Source organism: Amphiura filiformis, chromosome 8 (assembly GCF_039555335.1).
Source record: "Amphiura filiformis chromosome 8, Afil_fr2py, whole genome shotgun sequence".
Classification (NCBI taxonomy): Eukaryota; Metazoa; Echinodermata; class Ophiuroidea; order Amphilepidida; family Amphiuridae; genus Amphiura; species Amphiura filiformis.
In genome coordinates, this window is record NC_092635.1 from 65,296,909 (window position 1) to 65,318,516 (window position 21,608).

The 21,608-nt window shown below is 36.1% G+C and overlaps 1 protein-coding gene across 1 annotated transcript in view; it reads left to right on the top strand.

The window, feature by feature from the left end:
- Nucleotides 1–5,547: 5,547 nt before the first annotated feature.
- The window catches only part of LOC140159365 (exostosin-like 3), a 141,369-nt gene continuing 125,308 nt past the window's right edge, over nt 5,548–21,608 (top strand). Inside the window, 1 exon segment of the mRNA XM_072182813.1 lies at nt 5,548–5,706. The gene's annotated coding sequence lies outside the window, so the exon portion shown is untranslated.

Below are 21,608 nucleotides of genomic sequence, written 5' to 3' on the forward strand. Positions count from 1 at the left end.
TTGCGTCGCCGGGGCTCGAACCCGCAACCTTCCGATCCGATTACGAGTCGGAGCCCGTTCCGGTTGGCATCTTAGGTATCTTTTTGAAAATTGGCAATTATATGGGTCAATATTCACATTGACATGATCATAAATGAACCGTAAAGTTGACAAATTGTATTCTGAGTTACAGTGTAACATGTGCGTGAAGGTCGTATTCATAGGTACCTCGATTTAGTGCGACATATTTCTCATTTAATAGCGCGAGTCAAACATCGTTTCAACCAATTAATAATCTTATTGCTGAAGAGGATCATATTCGTCTACCTATTTGATTTCTTTAGAATCCTTTGTTTGCTTTGGCTAAATCCTGTTCAAGTGGTGGGTTACAAAGCATTGTATTTTGTCTAGGTATGTACTATCAGCTATATAACCAGAGAACATTCCTGAACCTCGTTGACTCGGTGATGATTTGAAATGACCGCCAATTATGACTGTTTGATATCTATTACCAGCAATGTGGAAAAAGGACATATGTAGTGGTGTAGAACCAAAAAAAGTACCATTTTGTTGAAGGAGCAGAGTTCAACAAATGATAAATATTTTCTAAACACGAAATAAAACAAAATTGACAGGGCCGACTGTACGGCTGATTCGTGGTGTACGGTCACAAATACTCGACTCATCCCTACAGGTGGAGCACCATGTCGAGGGTTCACGGGGTAGTAGGCGTATCACATATCCCGGTTTCATTTTAAAGGGGGGTGAGGAACTAGGGTGACTCCAAAAGTGGTTGGTCCATATTGTTCAGAGTGGCCATTTTTGGTTCCGAGAGCGGGTTCCGTCTTCGGAGTGGACAAATTTCAGGGGTCACAATCGATTATCAGTTTTCACCGTAGGCCCCATTTTAACAGGTTGTTTTCTGGGTTATTTCCCCCTTTTTTCCTATAGCAAAGGGGCCCACCCCTTAAACAGCGGCGTCGCCAGGGGCATCTTTCCCACACAGTATGTACAAGAACCGACAAAAATATCAGACATTTACCAAAAGTTCGGGGCAATTTCAGTTGCGGCAATGATTTTGACACCTTGAAATTCACTTTGCTCTCTCCCCCCCCCCCATTTTTTCCGGCGCCGCTGTGACTGAAATCCCCCGGAAAAAAACACGTAGGCCTACCTCTGACGCCTAACTTGACCCACTCGCCCACCAACTTTGGCCCGTATCCTAATGCCCTTAATCTGATGTCACCGAAGCGCGAATTCGCCCATAGGCCTTACATAAAATGGCTTTTATAGCCACAATATAAAACGATCTTAAGATTTTTTTTAAAACCAAATTTTTGGTATAGGCCTGTTAATAACGTTTACACATATGACATATCTTAAAATAGAATCAGCCAAATTCATTGCATTGTAAAGCAAGTTGATATAATGTGCGGGTCATTACTTAAATTCAGGTCCATAATCATCAGGGGCTTGGGGCATACGCCCCCCCAAAAAAAAGCCCCATTTTGGTGTTTTTATGCCTTTTGGTCAAAAAAGGTCCAAATTTTGAAGAAAAAAAAGTCCACTTTTTCAAAATCAGCCACCCTCCCTAATAAATCCTGGTTACGGGCCTGCTTAAATCCCCAAGTGACAATTATTGCTGATATGATGGTAAAGGAAAACAAAAATTCAAATTTGACTAAAATCGTACATTAAAGCCATATTATAACATTTGCTGAGGAGAACGCCCTCAATAGTTTTTCAAAATTCTGTTTTTTACATGATTATATTGTACTTTATTAAACTAACATACCCTGAAAAAATCAAGACTATAGGTGCTGTAGTTTTGTCATAATCCGAGATTTTGAATAAAACGCCGGATTCAGCGTTTTATTATTACGATGGAAATATTAGTCGAACGCGTACACGATATTGACAACACAGTACGTGCATTGCGTGCGGGACGGATATACACATCAAAGGATAGTACCGTAAGTTAACACAACCGACGGAGTGATACACATTGGCGACATCGGCGCTGGTAGTAAATTCCAATTTTCTTTGCTTTACCTCGGTTGTTTGGCTCAAAATTAAAAGGGGACATATCTGATAATAAAAGCTAACATTTTATGGCAAAGAAATACTTATCTATTTTGAGTGAAAATGTTATAATATTGCCTTTAATATGGCTTTAATTAATTGGGATTTCATTTTGAAAATTTGCCAACTCAGATACCCCCCTGCATCGCACAAGATGGATGTGTACAGTAGTCTGTAGTACTATTGCACCAGAATTATGTAGACTTTCCTCTCCCTGGATTTCCAAGCATTTTATACTTTTTCTTTTGCTGTTTAGAGAGGGCAGTACAGCGAATTCTCTGCGTTTCAGCCGGGTACCTGTTGCCAAGTTGAATGAACGTGGTTTGGAAATTGTGTGTGCGGCTCTTCTCGGTCTTTCGCTCAGTCCCCGGGCTCAGTCTCTCGCTCCCTTTCCAGCTCTTACCCTCCCCTCTCACCCTCCCTTACTTCCTCTCTCTCTATACTCTCTACTGCTCTCTCCTTTTATTGTGCTCTCGAGTCCAAAACTGTCTCGCCTCTCTCTCCTTCCATTTAGGATTCAAGTTGAACAGCCTAAATTCAGTGTGTAAGCCTAAGCTCGCCATAGTAATATTTCTGTAAGATTTATTTTTTTTAAACACATAAATGATAATGGTTTTGAGTCTGTGTTGGATCTGCGGGGTATAGCAACTTGAAAGGTTATAAACACCTTTGTTTCACAACCACTAAGGTACTAGGTATAGGACATTTTTTGTTTTTTTGTGTACTGAGCCATCGGCCCTTCTTCAGTGAGTATTTTGGGCCCCCCGTATTAGCATTCCATGCGGCGAAAATTGCAACTGACATTTTTGTATGAGGTTCTTTTTATGCGTCTCTATATAAAGTGGCCTATAATGAGTATAATAGCACTAGCCAGCCTTCTTTAATCCCCATCTCCATGAACTTAACATGAAAAACAAAAATGTTTGTAATAAATATTTGCAAAAAATATTATTGAAAAATTACATTATGCGCTAGTTTTCGGGAGCAGGTGCTACACAAATAATATCACTAGTATTATCTGAAACATAATTAGGCTAAATAAAAAAATAAACATGTTTCACGTCCCCTCCCGCTTCCTTTTTTGAGGTTTCTTCAATTTTGTTTTTATTTTTTGAAATTCATTTATAACTTTTCAAAAAATATGTTTAGGAGGTAGAGATGCTTTATATAGTCTTGCTAATATACAAGGAACACTTTTATAAGGTTTTGTGATAGTTAGAGGGGGCCTAGCTCTCAGAACCACAAATAAAAAGAGGCCTCCTCCTTTTTCCAAGCATTATTGTATACGCTAAAACAGCTCTAATTATGGGTATTTACACTGATTTTGCGATAAAAAATAAAAAGGCCCCTCTTCCTCCTTTTTTTCAAAAACCCGGACGTGAAACATGTTTTATATTTTACTTGGCCTTATGTGTAAAGAGTACATGTAGACCATTTATAAGTTTAAGCTGACTATTAAAGCTAGGCGCGACATGCGGCTATTATAGTACTGACAGCATTTTTGGTCTTGTTGCCTGGACGTCATACGTAAATTAGTCTTCAATTTCGGTATTCAATTATATATTATCTTAGCTTGGCCTAAACCCCCCTCTAAATCCCAAATGCCCCATTTATGACCCAAAGTCCCATTTGCGAGCGGAAAAAAGGGGGATTTTTGAGTCGAAATAAAAAGGTCCAAATTTTGAAGGAAAAAAAATTCCACTTTTTCAAAATCATCCCCCAATATATCCTGGTTACGGGTCTGTGTAAGCGTGGCATTCAAAAGCATTGGGTGTTATCAATTTTAACGGACTTCGTGATCCTAGCATCCTATGACATATTTCAGTAGATATCCACGAAAAAATGGGTCTTTGGGAGCTGCGGCGTGGTAAAAGGGGGTCTTTTGAAGCAGGCGGCATATAGGACGCGCGACACGGTGACGTTCGAGGCTGGCGAAAATACAAGGCTGACAGCCCGGCCCATTCAAAATACACGGTTAGCAGTTATAAATTGAAAAACAACATACTTACAGTCTGGTGGTACCCCAACGGTTTTAGAGCCCGGGGGGGGGGGGTCACTCCCATTGTGTCCTGTACACCATCCGCGATAATCAACTTTTGAAAAGTACCCTAAACAAGGATTTAACCCTTGGCTAAAACGATACCCTAAACAGGGATTTTATTCCTTGCATCAAATTTCATACCCTAAATTTCATTTCCGCGTATTAGCCATTGCAATTTTGCTACCCTTTTTTTCCAATATTTCATGTTTTGACACCCTAAACGCGTTACGCGCGTATCGTGCATACCACGAAAAACTACCCTTTTACGCGTTTTCATTATCGCGGATGGTGTACAGGCCACAATGGGAGTGACCCCCGGGTTTTAGAGTAAGATACTTTAGCTTTGACACCACATGACAAATTTATAATTGTTTGTGAAGATTTCATGATTGTGTGTTAATCCAAGTAAAATGGGAACTTTTGCGAGTCAAAATCAAGGGTCCTATCTTGGCTTTTTGGTTGAAAATTGCCTGAAAAAAACAATGAGGAATGAGCGATTTTTTCGGGTCTGAAAAGTTATCAAAATCAAGGGTCTTTCGGAGCTCTATTTTGATCAAATCGGAGCCTCTGCGAAAGTCCAAAAGGGGGGGTCTTTCCGGGGGAGCATACCCGTATGGACATTTGTGTTAAGTGCCCCCGGGCCCAACCGACCCAAAATTTGCGTGATGTCTGAATATGACATTATATGAATTTGTCTGATTCCACTATGCCGCAAATATGCTCTAATATCTGTATGTGTAAACATTATAAATATGACAAAGAATCAGGTTTAAAAAAAATAAAATCGGAATTGAGGTGGGTGACCTGATTGACAGCCTCATCCCCAATTAACTTACCCTATCAAAATGCAGATTTTGGTCCCGATTTTGGTATCAGGTGAAAGCTCACATTTTTCTCATTTAAACATATCAAATTAGGCGTTCCAAATCGGTATATTTCCGAAGAAATCGTCAAAAAACTGCCGAATTAGTCTCAAATATGGTATACCACATTTTGACTAATTCAGCAGTTTTTGGTGATATCTTCGGCAATACACCGATTTGGAACTCCCAATTTCAGTATGTTAATGAGAAAAATAATTATGATCTCTTATTTGATATCAATTTATTACATGATCATAGGCCCTATCATTAATAAAAACACTACAGACTATTATACCAGTTTTATGCTCTATTAATGTCAGTAATTCCATGAAGAATTAGTCGTATTTACAATGAACATTTACATGATTTTTTGCACGAATGCTTGAAAGGGACAACAGTTTATGTTATATGTAAGTTTTTAAGAATTTGATTTTCCAAATTTCAGGTCACTGGTCCAGGTACTGGTTACATAGTGATTTTCCCTATCCTAATATGGTGGATATGCAAAGCATAATGAACCGGCAACCCATTATGTTTATCGTCCTATTTTGACCTCTGGATGACCCCCCATACAAACGCATGTAATTTTTGACAACACATCGATTGTGCGGAAGTGATAAGTGTGATTGTTTTCCATGATTCTACTTCATAAGCTTACCAATTTAAGCGAGGAGAGAGCGCTAATATCTTAGCAAACTTACGTGTAGTATTCATCAAAAATCTATGCAGCTTGAGAGAAAGGTGAGTGACATTAAATAATGTAACTACATTGTAAATCCGACTGAACTGACCGGGTGCTTTTTTTTTAGCTTCACTCAGTCAGATTCTCACACGTTTGAATGGGAATTGTTTTGCATACTTTCTACATATTTATGGTCGGAGCACATTTTCTCCAATATTGTGACAAGTTGACGTTAAATTTTATATTCTATACTGTTGGGCAATTAATTCTTTTGCCCAGGTATCAGTATGTTCAAAGTGAAAGTCATGAAAGTTGGAATTCTGTTTAATTTTTAAAATTTTTATTCCCAAAAAAAAAAAAAATTCTGCACCCTTCTCAGTTCTAGTTCCAATATTAAATTGGAACTCACGGCTCTGACCATGAGTTCCAAGGAGCTATGTGTATGTGTCGCCACGATTTAGCGTGCATTCATCACCATATTCACATGTACATAGTTGTGGAGTGGACTTTTCTCTGCTCATAAAAATCGCTCAAAAATCATCTTTTTAAATATTTCTTTGGTCTACAAAAGCTGATGCATAGAATAAGTTTAGCAATCACAGATGACATACATCAGTGACATAGGTTTCTAAAGTGAGTATTTTACCAGATATACTAATGCAAACTTGCCAAAATAAAACCCTGGAGGCACCCTACGGGAGTACCTACACATGTACAACTTGAGAACAAGTCTCAAACGTTTGAAATTTATAGTTACTACAACTATCTCAGTTCTCACTCAGGCTTTCTGCCCTGCTCTGGGCTGAGGCTGTGAGACTTTGCAACTTGTAAATGGGCAGAATTATGTGGGAATTTGATGGTAATTTCGCATTCTAGGCAGCAATAGGCAGTATTGCTGTCTGGTAAGCAGATACCCTGGTACGAATGATTCCGTGTGGATTGAGACGTCAGAGCAGGTCAAAGTACTATTTTAGCCTACGTCCCGTATCCTACTATCACTCAAACAAGGAAATCTCTTCACGAATTCACTCAAATTTCGATCCTACATGTACATCATCAGTTGAAACAAACAAGTTTCCAAAAACAACTTTGTCATTCCTCAAAACTACAAGTAACTTCATTAATAAAAAATTGAAATCTACATTGGTATTATGCCATGATGCCCTCTTGAAATATCACAAACTGCTGTGCTGCCTTGGATTTTCACTGAAAAGGCAAATTATCAACTTGCCCTAAAAAAGTTGCTGTGCCCCTTCAGATCCTTAATTCGAGGGCTGGCTAGGAGCGATAAACCCTTGCCCGAAGTACTCACACATCTATCAACGAACGTCACATTAGTAGGCCTACTATTTCCACTGACTCCTTCAATCACTCCTTTAAATCATCATCAATTTTCAACACATTTTTTAAAAGAAACTTCTGTTTGAAGTTTAATGTTAGCGATTACCGGTACTGAAATTTATTTTGCGACATACATGTATCGAACCGGTTTCTTTAGGAGCAAGGTTTGCTCATTTTTAAGAGACTAACCATGCTAACACTTCGCCGATGCGTCATTTGAACAACTTTTTGCACACGGTAGTGTGTTGGTTTATGGAATGATGTGGGGCTGTTATGGTCTGCAGCAGGCCTGGAAATAAGTCGGTCTGAACCAGGAGCCAAACATTTGGAAAAGCGGCTCCTGGTCCTGTAATTTTCTAGCGAACCAGGAGCCATTTTTAAAGAGCCAGGAGTCGTTTTTCTGAAAGTTTCAAAATGCTTATTTTTGTTATTTCTACAGCTTTCGATGCTCACCTGAGATGTTATCTGAACAGACTTTTAATTTATTTTATTTTATTTTATTTATTTTATTTTTTATATTTTAATTTAATTTAATTTAATTTTTATTTTTTAATTTTTTTTAAATTTTTTATTTTATTTTTTTATTTTTATTTTTTATTTTTTTTTTTTTATTTTTAATTTAATTTAATTTAAGGTTGGTCTGAACCCTGGAATTATGAAAACTTTCGGGCCTCATAACTGCTAAATTATTAGTCTAAAGAATATAAAAGTATACATTTTTAGAATGGAAATGACTTGATGAATTCATCTGTGAGGCCCAATTTGGGCCAAAATGCTCATTTTGGAGAAAATCCTAAAAACGTTTTTTTTTGGCCCAAATTTTTTCGTACAACGTAACAAAAAAATTGTTTGGCCAAAAAAATTTTTTTATTGATTTTCAAAAACTAGATAAAAATATCTAGGGAGCGTTTTTTCATTTTTTTGAATTTTGACCAACTTCACCAAAAATATTTGAAATTTGGGCGAAAATCAGGCTTTTTTATGATTTTTTGAAAATTTTGCATTTTTGACCATTTTTGGTGCAAATTTCTCAAAGTTGGTCAAAATTCAAAAAAATAAAAAAACGCTCCCTAGATATTTTTATCTAGTTTTTAAAAATTAATAAAAAAATTTTTTTGGCCAAACAATTTTTTTGTTACGTTGCACGAAAAAATTTGGGCCAAAAACCCGTTTTTTTGGATTTTCTTCCAAAATGAGCATTTTTTCCCAAATTTGACTTCACTTATGAATTCAGCAAGTCATTTCCAGTCTAAAATGTATACTTTTATATTCTTTAGACTAATAATTTAGCAGTTATGAAGCCCGAAAGTTTTCATAATTCCAGGGTTAAGACCACCCTTAATTTAATTTAATTTAATTTTAATTTAATTTAATTTTTATTTAATTTTTATTTATTTTATTTTTATTTTATTTTATTTTATTTTGTCTTTTTTTTAGGAAAAACAATATCTAGAAACACATTGGCAAAATTCAAGATGGCCGCCTTCATGATCGCGATCATCGCGATCACCTAACCAGAAAACAAGGCAAAATACTGCCAAAATTATGAGCCCTGAAGGCAAATATCAAGGAAAATTGGCAAAATACTAGGTAAAAGATAAGATTTGGCATTGCATTTTGTTGAAAATACATTGGAAATGGCCGATATTTTGAGTGGAAATGAGCTTGCCTGACGAAGTTTTACTGGGTCATTTCCTGCACTGAACTTGTCAAAATGGAGCAATAATACCGGGCGCAAAATTCAGATTTTCTCTGGCGCCTGGGCGTGTAATTCTGGTTGGATCCAGGCGTCAAAACTCGGTAACCGTAGGGTAAAAATCGCTCGGCGCCTGCTTGTTTCCAGGCTTGGTCTGCAGTGGTCAGTGACAACCTGTAAATTTTATGTAAAGTGTACTGATGAGGCTTGTGGATCGACGTAAGTGTTGTGCCTTTGCAGTATACATACATGTATCGAACCGGTTTCTTTAGGAGCAAGGTTTGCTCATTTTTATGAGACTAACCATGCTAACACTTCGCCGATGCGTCATTTGAACAACTTTTTGCACACGGTAGTGTGTTGGTTTATGGAATGATGTGGGGCTGTTATGGTCTGCAGTGGTCAGTGACAACCTGTAAATTTTATGTTAGTGTACTGATGAGGCTTGTGGATCGACGTAAGTGTTGTGCCTTTGCGTAGCTCACTATAACTCACTGTGCTTTTCCAATTCAACCCAGCAAGTCTCTGCTTTTGATAGAAACATTGGAAATATGAATCCTGATTCTGGAGTGCAAATCGAACTGTGGTCTGTCTATCTCACACATTTAGAGGCTACTTTAAGTGGATTTTCTTTTTTGTATTAAATGCAACAGGATTATCTCAATCTGGGTAGTTCCTAGTCTTGATTCAAGTCTGTATCCACCCAAAGCCATGTGTATACCTACACTGTGTGTTACTGTGCGGTGCTGTGCACAAGTTATCGGTGACAGATTCTTTAGCGATGGACGTGTGGGTCAAATTAAAGATATCTAAACTCTTCAAAAAAAGTTTGGAAACTTTCCTAAACTGCTGTATATCATAAATATATTTCCATATTGTTTCATATCAATTCAAACATTGTTCTTTCCTGTCAAAAATGACACTTAATTTGTGACCATAACTTATTCAATGGTTGAGTAACTGCCTTTGAAAGACAAGGAGCTCTCAAACAAAATGTGCCAAATCTGCCATTTGTATATCAGTAGTCAGGAATATTACACTGTTTCATTTATAGCCAGTCTCCCTTATTATGTATGGATTTGCGATACAAAAAAAATAGAATTGTCTCTAAAAAATAATTTTGGTACATATTAGCACCAACAACTCATATGTAAAATATGAGCGTGCACAGCGCCCTCGTTCAGCGTAAAAAAATTCTTGAAATTTCAGCCTCTCTGAGCCTTGCATGCAAATGGTAAACTTTGGAGGTGCATAACATTGTGCGCCATCATCATCCCAACCTGCATTTTGCATTTTTTTTAAGTACCAAATGGTTACATTACAAAAACCAAGAAAAAAATTGGGATCTTGATGGCAACAAAATCATCAAATCCAATGATTTGATGAAAAGCGCCTCGTGCAAACTTCAAAGCATCATAACGGGCTGCGCCATCAAGATCCCAAGTCCGAACAAGTTTAAAAAAACAAAAAAACAAAACAAAAACAGTTTCAAAGTGCTGCCAGTCTGATGTACCGGTCTTCTGCAGAGTTGTTTTTCTTGGTCGGCCACTTCTGGGTCTGTCTTTGACATCTCCGGTCTGGTGAAACTTGGCTTTTATCTTGGAGATCATACTGCGGGAAACTCCAAAAGTTGCCGTACTTTGATTCCGATGTACATGTATGCCAGCCTCAAGCTGACCAATAGCTCGAGCCTTATCCAGATCTGATAATCGAACCATGGTTGATTAGAACTTTCTTGCGAATGACCACTATGAAGAAGTGACCAGCAAGAGAGATTGACTTGCGTTGATCCATTTGAATCCATGTGTAGAACTGTTAATCCCATCCTAGCACTTTTCATTCCACATAATGTACTGCAAACAACTTTTCATTCATTCAAAGCAATAAGATGAGTGCAGATAAAGGTCAGTTTGGCACATTTTCTTTCAGACCTCTCTGTCTTTCAAAGAAAGTTACTCAGCCGTAGAATAAGTTATTGTCACAAATGAGGTGTCATTGTTGACAGGAAAGAACAATGGTTTCACTGATATGAAACAATATGGAGATAGATTTCAAAAATTTCTGATATACAGCCGTTTTTAAAAGTTTCCAAACTTTTTTTGAAGAGTTTAGATATATCTTGAGGAGTCTGTATGAACTAATTTCACTGTTTTGGTTTGAAAAAAATCTGTAAATCCAGAATTCTCAGCAGGGGTTAGAATGTAACAAACAACTGAATTAGCATGAAAGTTCATCTGTGTTGGTAGACTTCGTAATTAATGATTTTTTATGATTTCATCACAAAATTAAGAATAATGTACTATGTACTGGTACCTCAAATTTTCAGTCACAACTTTGCAGGGATGTAGCTATGGCAGGCGGCAGAGCCCGGCACTCAGATTTAGAGCCCACCACTGATAAACAGAAATTGTTGAATTCAATCAAATTGTCAATTTCAGGAAAGATGCCCTCAAATACCACCCAGCACTAAAAAATTCTCTAGCTACAATCATGCATTCACTTTGACCTTCATCAGGAGATACTTGACCCCAAAACTTGGTTGTACACTATTGGTAACTTGTATCAGCCCCCATCATTGTCAACCAACAACCATCATGGGGCCAATACAAGTTTCCCAGATTGTATGACCAAGTTTTGGGGTCAAGTGTCCAAAAGGTCACTGATCCCAAATTTTGGTTGCCAGTCTCCTGATGAAGGTCAAAGTTGTGACCAAAAATTTGAGGTACCGGTATGTTTAATTTTGTGTTGAGATGCATGAATACATGATTCAGTACCGTACCGGTATTTATAAAAAAGTATACACAGCATTAAGTACATGGCCTTATATTTATATTTATAATGCAGGTAAAAAATATTAAATTTTGAGAAGTTGCCAAAAAAGTCAACATTTCATTCCGTCCGACATGATGCATTCCGTCCGACATGGCCCATTTTTGAGATGTTGCCGTTTCCACGACAATGATTTTTGAATAAAGATTGTACTATAAGAAATTTAATTGATGAATGAATGTTTCTTTGTTTATTGGGGACTTGACTTCATAAGATATTGTTGTAACTTTCGATAGAATACCAAAAGCCTGGGAACCCCATTTCTATCGATTCTGTCCGACATGGTTACTTTTTCCTGTCCTACACGAAGCTATCAAACATTTTTCAGACAATACTGCCATAGCATGATAGCTATGTATTATATATCCATATGGTACCCATGTAAAATAAAACCAGTCCAGTACTCCTGGAACAAAAATGACAGCCATATTTGCTATCAAATTCCGTCTGACATGATTACGACAATCTCGAAACAGGCCCATATCAATCACCAAACTTTTCGTAAAGGTTGAGTGGCAATGATGACATTCCTCATGTGAATTACCGTATTCGATCTTTAGCTACAAATTTTCGTTGTTGAAAGGGATTCAATCATGTTGATTCAATCTACTTAGCTAAAGCTGCCCTCACGAAGTAAACCATGCGGACGGCAAGTGGTGAACAACGGTGAAACATGATTGACTCCCTAAATCAATCAATCAATCAATCAATTTAATATAGATCAATAAAATTTGATAAATATTTGAATAGGCCTTAGGCCAAAAAAAAAAAGGTTTCTCAAAGCTCACAAGTGGTTTGAAAACAAAATGCGAAATGCGATTTTTTTTTATTACCCACTTGGTATTTTTATGGTATTTTTAGAAAAAAAAGTCTGATTTTCTTTTGCAATAAAAAATAAAATGAATTTCTGCATTTCTTTTTCTTTCAATCGTGTGATTTTACAAATGCATGCACAAACTTTGAGACAAACTTTTTTTTTTTTTTATAAATATTGAAATACGTAAATAAATATTTTAATGGTTAAAAAAAAATCATAAACCCCCTAAACATTTGCTAGTACCGTACTCTAGCGTAGGGTAGGCCTACTCTACTACTCTAGATAATTTCATTCAAGTTTTTCTTTTTTCATGTCTGATTATAGTAGCATGTAAAATGTGTACATTTATTGCATATATATACTCCAAATTAAAAGTTGGTAGGTAAAAATTGACCTTGTGGCCACACACACAGTAGGCTGTTTATATTTACCCAGCAGGGCAATTCGTGCAGCAAACCGTATACTCGGTATTTGAAATGATAAACTTGGAAAACTCTATAATAATACCATTGATCATAGCATTAAATGAGACTGAATACATTCACATCTAGTAAAATGTATCTGATTTGAATGGGCAAAGTGCTTTAATAATAAAATTATATTTGGGGGTGGGTGGGTGGTATTGGTTAGGCCTGGCATTTTCGGGTAATTTTGTACCCGGGTACCCGGCGTTTATTTTTTCGGTTTTGTAGTGTCCCTGGACCTAGACCTAAATGCTAGGATCATTCATGGTTGACCTAAAAAAAAAAAAAAAAAATTCAAGATATTTTGTATTTTTAATATGAAAATTGATACTTTGTATTCATGTCATACTCTATTAATGATTTCAAAATGCATTCAAATTTTTTTTTTTTTAATTTGGTACCGGGAGGTATTTCCTACCGGGTAATGTAATCTCGGCGGGTACCCGCTAGCCCGCCGAAAATGCCAGCCTTAGTATTGGTAAACTGTATACTGCATTTGTTTTCTTGCATGTTGGCCTACACATAATTTTCCACACTGGTCAGTATTAACAATTATGCCCAATGAATTATGTTTTATAAGTCAAAATATTCCAGTAATTCAATAAATAGTAATGATATTTGGCCTAAACTTGAACTCATTTGAAATGAAATGTCAGTTTTTATTGAGTAAAGGATGGCTTTTTCACTCGACCTTGTGCTTGCAATGTTGTTGAATTCTGCACTTTGGCGAAGTTGGAACTGCATTTTAATGGAATTTGGCGAACTTTTATGGCATAAAGCAACATTTTTATAGTAAGTGCACTGCTTGGAAACTTTTAAAAATGCGAGATAACTGGTTAATAGCGAGAATCACGGCGTGAAAAGCGAGATCACATGAACTGCAGTTTCTGGTCACATTTTGCTCACACATGGGAATTGAGACCAATGACCCCCCTCCACAAAAAGTTCACTATTCTGAGTATAAATATTTGAATGGGCCTAACAATATATTATCAGCCCCCAGGAATCATTGTTTAGGGGTAAAGTTCACTTTTTACAAGTCAGATTTAAGTCGATTGTCACCTAAAAGATCCGTATTTTGGAAAGTCTGCTCCCTCTCTCTCCAAAATTATAATAGGAGTCTGATTTTGCATTAGTTTAGACTATGCCATAGTCGATTTTTGATAAATAAAAATGTTATTAATCATGATGAACGCATTCAGTTGAACTCGAAATTATACTGATATTTAGTAGGCCTACATCAAAATACTAGTATAAAATGGTTATGAAAAAGTTTAGGCTACCGTATATAATTATATTTGTGACAGTAAAAGTAAAGTATAGGCCCTACGTAGGCTTATATTATTGAATGCAACATATCATAATGGCATAATTATAATGACACTTCAATACTGAACAATTCTAAATTTAGAATCTGGAACTATATTATCCGAAAAACCGACTATGGACTTTCACTTTTAAGCAGAACTTTACCCGGGACTCACACACTGTCAATCATACTTGTTTATCAATAAAATCTAACCACAAGACTAAGCATGGTGGTACAATCGCGCTAGATGCATACGTTCATCCACCAGCACAAAAGCGCCGCATTCCCTAGATAGTTGTGTACCATGTATAGTTATAATGGTACCAGTACGCGTCGGGAGGATTTAAACAATAACAAGATCTGGGCGACCAATCACAAGCCAGATTCATTTTTAAAGATGCATTACATCATCACCAATTTTAGTTAGGCCAGAAATTGGCCTAACTCTCAAGGCAAAGTCAGTAGTCCACTTGGGAAGCTAACAAACAGAGGGCGTACGGTCACTGAAAAGATCAGTTGTGAAAATCTATCAATTGTGCACTCATTAATTAAATCAGAGTTTTAAGCTTAAATGTAATAGCCAGAGTAGTGCACAATTGGCAAGTGGACTACAGAGAAGTCTACATGTAGCATTAGTTTGAACTTGGCTTTGTGTGTTGCTACCCTTGTTTATGTAGTGAGCTGTTTGAGTTGTGAAATTAATATGCTGTAGGCTATATTGATGGTGAAGTACATGTAAAGGAAGTATTGCATTGCATTGAATTTCAATTCAACTCAAAATAAGATATTCATAATATAAATTGCATGGAGTGTGCATGAAGTATAATGAATATGTATGTATTTCATTAGCGACTATCGAATTTATTAATTTTGTTTTTGGCAGCTCTACACTATATTATAGACAAGGCTCATGACATTTGCATTGATAGCTAGTACAGTGTTGTTCATGCAGTTGGGTACCTGCACTTTCGCAAACTGATAAGTTTGCATATTGTGCTATTGGAAAATACATGAATCTACAGACACGCATAGTAAAAAGACCCAGAATTTGCGCCAATTTTAAGTTTTAAGAAACTACTAGGACTGTACAGGGACCAGGGTTCACAGTTTATCGCGTTTTCGCGTCCAGGGCGCTTTTTGAACTCACTGGACCCGGAAAAAGTAAGATTATGTAACCTGAATGGGTCCAGCAGTCTGTGTTTGGACCCGGAAAAAATCCCATCCAAGAAATAGAAAATATCATCATAGATCGTCATTGCGCGATAACCCAGCTCAATCGGCTCACAGCACATTTTTAAACAACTTTTCATCCCGGCTTTTCATTCATAAATTACATACAATTATATAAAAATCGCTGCAACATGATACACACCTCATCGCTATTTCATGCACAGATATTTGATCAGCGATACAAGGGGAACTGTGGAAGAGGTTGACTTGCGATTTTTTTCGGATCGTGCAAATATTATGTTACAATAATGTAAATATGTCAACAAAACACGGTCAATTCCTGGAGACATATCGCGAAAACACGTTTTTTCGGTTGTTTTATTTTAACCTAGTAAATATTACAAAATAACCAAATAATTAGATGATTAAAGTAGAGCATGTTATTAGGTAGTAATTGTAGTTCTTTATGAGAAAGTCGGCCGATCGCGGCAAGTCGTCTTTTACCCAGTAATTTGACTAGACTTTGGTAGGTTTTGGGTGCCGAATTCGGCATACTTTAATATTTATCGTTTGCGCCAGTACTGAAAATACATTTCCGGGTGTTTCTGAAGTTTCGTACATTTGGACCCACAAGAATCGATTTGGGACCCGCAAATTTCAACTAAATGAGATCTGAATGGGTCCAGCATAAAAAAGTGGACCCGGTTATTTGAGAGCAAACTGTGAACCCTGACAGGGACTGCCTTTTGAGAGGAGTGAGAGCAATCACTCCTCAACAGCTCTTCTATAAAGTTGCATTTGCAAGAGCGGTGTATAGCTCCTCTAGATGACTCGTTAAATTATTGGCATAAAATGCTCAAAATCTTGATTAATTATGTGTGGACCTCTATGGCACATTCAAGGAACTATATAGTTTGAGATCAATTGATGTAAAAAATTTGGATAATTATCAATTGAAGCCACTGTGATCAAAAGCTAACTTTTTTTAAATAGAACATTTTATTATGGACTGAAACGATAAGCAATCATGTTGTCGACGTTGATACATGCTGAGAGGCTAAAATGTCAATTTAATTATTTCCAATGTAGATAGTCAATATTAATATGAGTAGAAATAATACCCAGAGGGAGATTCAGTATCAGACATAATATGGGATAAAGTAAGCACAGGAGGAAAATGCGATTGCGGTATTTGTGGCCGCAATTGCGTTTTTTCAAATTTTTTTTATTTTTACAAAAATTGAAAAAAAAAAAACCCCAGAAGTTATAGACCCTAAGTTACTTGGAACCAGAGAAATACTGCTACATAAAAAAAAAAAAAAATTCTGAGTTTTTTTTTTCTTCAAAGCTGGATAAAGTTATAATTATTGTTAGTTGTTCAATAGAAGCAAAAATAATTGAAATGTACAACTTTATCCAGCTTTGGAAAATCATGTTTTTTTAAAAAAATCATGGTGTGCTTGTTGGCTTCCAAAATCGTGTTTTCCTCCGGTGCTTAAGATAAAGTAATCAAAGGATTTAACATGAAGTGAGAGGATGATTAAAGATTGAGTGTTTGATCAAGAAGGCCCCATCCACAGCAGCTGAAGGGAGTATCCCATTATACTTTGCGGTACCATGATAGAACTGAATGTGCCATAGAAAGTACACAAAATCCCTCACTTCAACTTTAAATAACTCGTGTAAATCAGGGAAGCTTAGACTTTTGTTTGCAAAAAATATGACACCTTAAGTATTGTGAAACTATCCATAGCTCTCAATAACTTAGTGGCTCTTGTTTATATTTTGTATACATTTGCTATGGGGCATGCAGATATACTGCAATGCATGATGGGGTACTCCTTTCAGCTGCTGTGGGCCCCATCTGTAATAGAGCTATCTGCCAGCTTGATAAATGCAGAAATTGTTTAAAAATGTCTATAGGGCAGCTATTACAGGTAGGGCCTACTGACATTTTGATATTTAGGACTAATACGGACTCGCTTGATGATGTTCAGATTATGTTGACCCAGGTCTTAAAGTTAAATTCATGGGCTACTTTTGAATAAAATCGACCGTGTGATTTAAAACTTTTGGGAGCTACTTTCTGGACTTCTGGGGCTAAAGATATGAACAGTTGAATTGTTCCTAAAACAAAAGACAGCAAAAGAAATTATTTCCTTTCATTGGCTGTATCTGTAAATCAATATTTCCGACTTCCGACGACTGATTTTGCTTGATCACATCACATATTATGTGCTACTGGTGTTGGAAAGTAGTAGAGATACATCAATAATAAATTAATGTTGTTTAAAGAAAAGGGGGACTCTGGGTAGAACATTTTTGGAAAAAAAGGGGTCATGAGGTAGAAAATTTCTGCATTATTTGATGATAACATTCTAGGAAAAAACGGGGGTCACCTTGCTGACTTAAATATTATTTCTGCACCTTGAATTAAATTTAGTTCCCTAAAAGTATTATAGTGGTGGTGATAAAAAAGTGATATAATGACATTGAAAGGGGCGATTGGGTTTGAAAGATGGACCCCCTCATTTTAATTGCAACACTTTCATACATGATTGATACATGTGAGCAGGGTTCGAATTCAGTCATTTTTTTTGCATCGCAGTTTGTGCTATATGGTCATTTTCACGGTAAAGGGTGTAACTTTTGATTTTTAGGGTCAAAATTTCAAACCACTTAAATATGTTTCTGTTTACTGTAATCATGCATAGAAGCAACTTAAATTCCAGTAAAATAGTGTTTCAAGGCTTAAACCTTTTGATTTCTGATAAAAATTTGACATTTCCATAACATTTTGGTTAAAATCTAAGAAAAATGTATTTTACATAAGCTCAGAAAATTATGACATGAAAGCTGGAATACATGTGAAATCCCATTCCAAAGTAAGTCAACAGATATAAGTTAAATTTTATACCATGTTTTGCTATGTTTGTAATTGCAATTTTGAAAATTTTTAACATCAAGGGTCATTTGCAATGGAAATTTCCCAACCTTAAACATATTTTTTAAGTTTTAATTGGGTTCCTAAAATAATTTAAGGTTACGGAGGGTGAAAATTCCACTCAACTTGTCTTTTGTTTTTTAATTTTTATTTATGAAGTATATGTGTATATTAAACATCTCAGAGATGTAGATTGAAAAAATTGTATCAACAAAGTATTTTTTAAATTATTTTTGTGTATCAATATTTGCTCTAGATATCCCACAGCACTAATTCTTTTTTAAAGACAGTTCTTGTTTTAAGGGGACACTACACTAAATCCTTCCGCATTTGGTGTAACTCATGGAAGAAAGAGAAGGTGTGAGGGGCTATCATTTTCTTTGGAAGGGGGAATCCCAAATATACATGGGGGGGGCCGTGGGTTAGATTTTAAAAGGTATGCCAACATTTCCTGTCATCCTCCCTGGCCCTGCTCTCGCCAGCAATAACTTTGCCAATGTGGAAACTTTAAATGGCCTAGATATTATGATGCAGATTTGAATGTTTCTGTAGTGTTTCCTAAGCCTTATAAAGATGCACTGTAAATGTTTGCCAAAAACTGCTCCCCCCTCCCCCATTCTACCCTCCCACAGGACTCATAATTATTATGCACCTAGTTACTTTATTGTATTTTCACATGTATTTCAATGGGACATTTATTTAGTGATGTGCCCCCTTATAGTGATTATTTTTCCAGTGCATGAACTGGCAACCCTATCATTTTCATTTGATTGCTAAAATCACTGAAGCATATGCACAGTGGAGCATGAGTATTCAACCAGCACTATACTAGACAAAATCAATAAAATAAGTACTATCACCTTGGCCCTGGCAACACTAACTAGCATTGTAAACAAGGTAGCACATGGTTTGAACATGATAATAGATAGTGTGGAAGTTTTGGCAGAAATTTGTCAATTTCTGCAAGTTTTGTGAAAATCAATTGATACTTCCCATGCAGTAAGGATTATCAGTAGTAATACAGGAGCACTGCACCTGGAATATTATGGGATTGTGAATTGATACTGTGAAATAGCAGAAAATGTGAGTACTTGAAACTAAATGTGTGGATATCTCAGAACTCCATTTTGGACCATTTGGCCTGATATGCTGAGATGAAATAAATTATTTTTAATGTTTCCGTAGCTGATTCATAAAATTTTGATATGCATGTGTTAGCTGATACTTCAAAGAAATAATGTAGGGAATAATTGTGTCAATATATTGGCACACTAAATTAATATTGTTGTTGCAACAAAGACGACATTTACCCCATCATTTTCATTGACATTCTGTGAACATGTAAGCTTACTGTTTTAAATCAGGAGGACCTATCGAAAGAATAAATAGGTACATTATTTCATTGGTTTGTTTGTAACACATATGCGAAATCGCAATGAAATCGGACCCTCTCCCCATATTTTCCTGGCCTCTTTCCCAAAAAATCTCATGCTCATGAAATTGAACACAAATTGAAACACTTACAAAGTACATTTGTGTATGAGCTATGACGTTAAAAGTATTACAATAATAATCATTAGAGTGTCAACTTTAAGATGAAGTATGATTTTTAGGCCTGCCATGTTTATTTTTTGAAAAACAAAATATTTTAGGTGGCTACGTGCAGCCAATTTGCCTACACAAAAGTTCAAAATCCTGTATAACCTTAAATGTCTAACTTCATGTACAAATACTACTTGATGAAAGGAACCTCCCAGCCAAGTTTCACAGAAATTGGAGTTATTTTTAGAATTGGCAATTCAAGCGATTTGTGTTTCGGAGGCTTCAGTTAACAACACAGGTGATCATAAAAGTAAAATATTTGGCTAACTACTACAAGTTGACATGAAAAATAGGTAAAAAATATCACAATTACCAATTTTCATGCTTTGCTTCTAAGTATTGAATTTCAGTTGTGACAAAAATTAAATTATCACAGCAAGTCATTTTTTTTTTGTTTCGAGGCTTCATGTTTACAATGGTTAAACATGGCAGAAGTAGTTTTTTTGAAAACAACACTGTTGGGATCATCTAAGCTGTTATTTTCTTGTGTGTATTGAATCAATGATTCTATGCGGCAGATATTGCAGATTTATAACATGATAATTTTTTCACCCATTTGTTAAGTATGGTGTTATTTGCATGTGAAGCCTCCAAACGGGCTTTCTTGGATATCAGTATATTTTTCAAGCATTAACCATAATATCAATTTTTTTTTTTTTTTTTGACATTCTGCACATATCATGCAACAATTACAATGCAGATATCAATATGGAACATACCAATTTAGATATGCATAGATGATAATTAAGTTTACTGTTGTTTCGGAGGCTTCATTTGTTTCGGAGGCTTCAATTGTTAACGGAAAGTTTGTATTGGGTCCCATTTTCAAACGGTGTTAAATATCTCCATGATTTAAAAACAAGTGACTTGAGGATCTACTTTGCTACATTTTGATAAATAGATTGGATGAGCTCTTTTATTTATATTTGCCCAAGCTTGCTGAACAGTTTGTTTCGGAGGCTTCAAAAAAGTTAACGGAAAATCGGCTCTTTGAAGTCAAGATTTTATAAAAATTTTAAAAGCTTGCAAATCAACTAATTTTTGTTACCCATTTCAAGTTAAGATATCAACTGTTATGAATCAAGAAGAAGTGAAGAAATAACCAAGAATTATGAACCAAAGCTATACCCACAAAGTTTGTTAACAATTGTTAACGGAAAATGAAGCCTCCGAAACGACAAATATCGAAGTCCGGTTCTCAAAAATACAGGGCTGTTCACAATTAAATCTAATGTGGCAGTGTTTACTGAACATATGACCGTACTTTCAGGATAAGAAAAATTATCCATGAACTAACTGAAGAAAACACAGGGTTTTACAAAAATGTTACTGTTTTTACAGTTTTTCAAAATGGCAATATTAGGTACATTTAAGCCTGCTAAAACTGAACGCAGTAACTCCCGAAGATGATTATGCTACCCAAGGTAGCTGCTAACTAGATGACTTATGTGGCCAAAAATCATGGAATTCTGTGGCTTTATTAGAAAACTACGGATCAAAATGTTAAAAATCCAAAGTTACACCCTTTACCGTGAAAATGACCATATAGATGCAAAACACATGTTTGCATAGCAGTATAGCACTTTTAGCTATACATTTTGGAAAAGTGCATAGCAGTTGATGGAAATTGCATCGCATTTTGCGATGCGATACCGTCGAATTCGATCGCTGCATGTGAGTATAGTTTGTGTTCCAGTTTGGAACCAACTAATGTTATCCTTAATATTGGTCTTCTTTGTCAATGCAATTTCATGCCACAATGGCATCATTACAAAACAAAATGCATTTA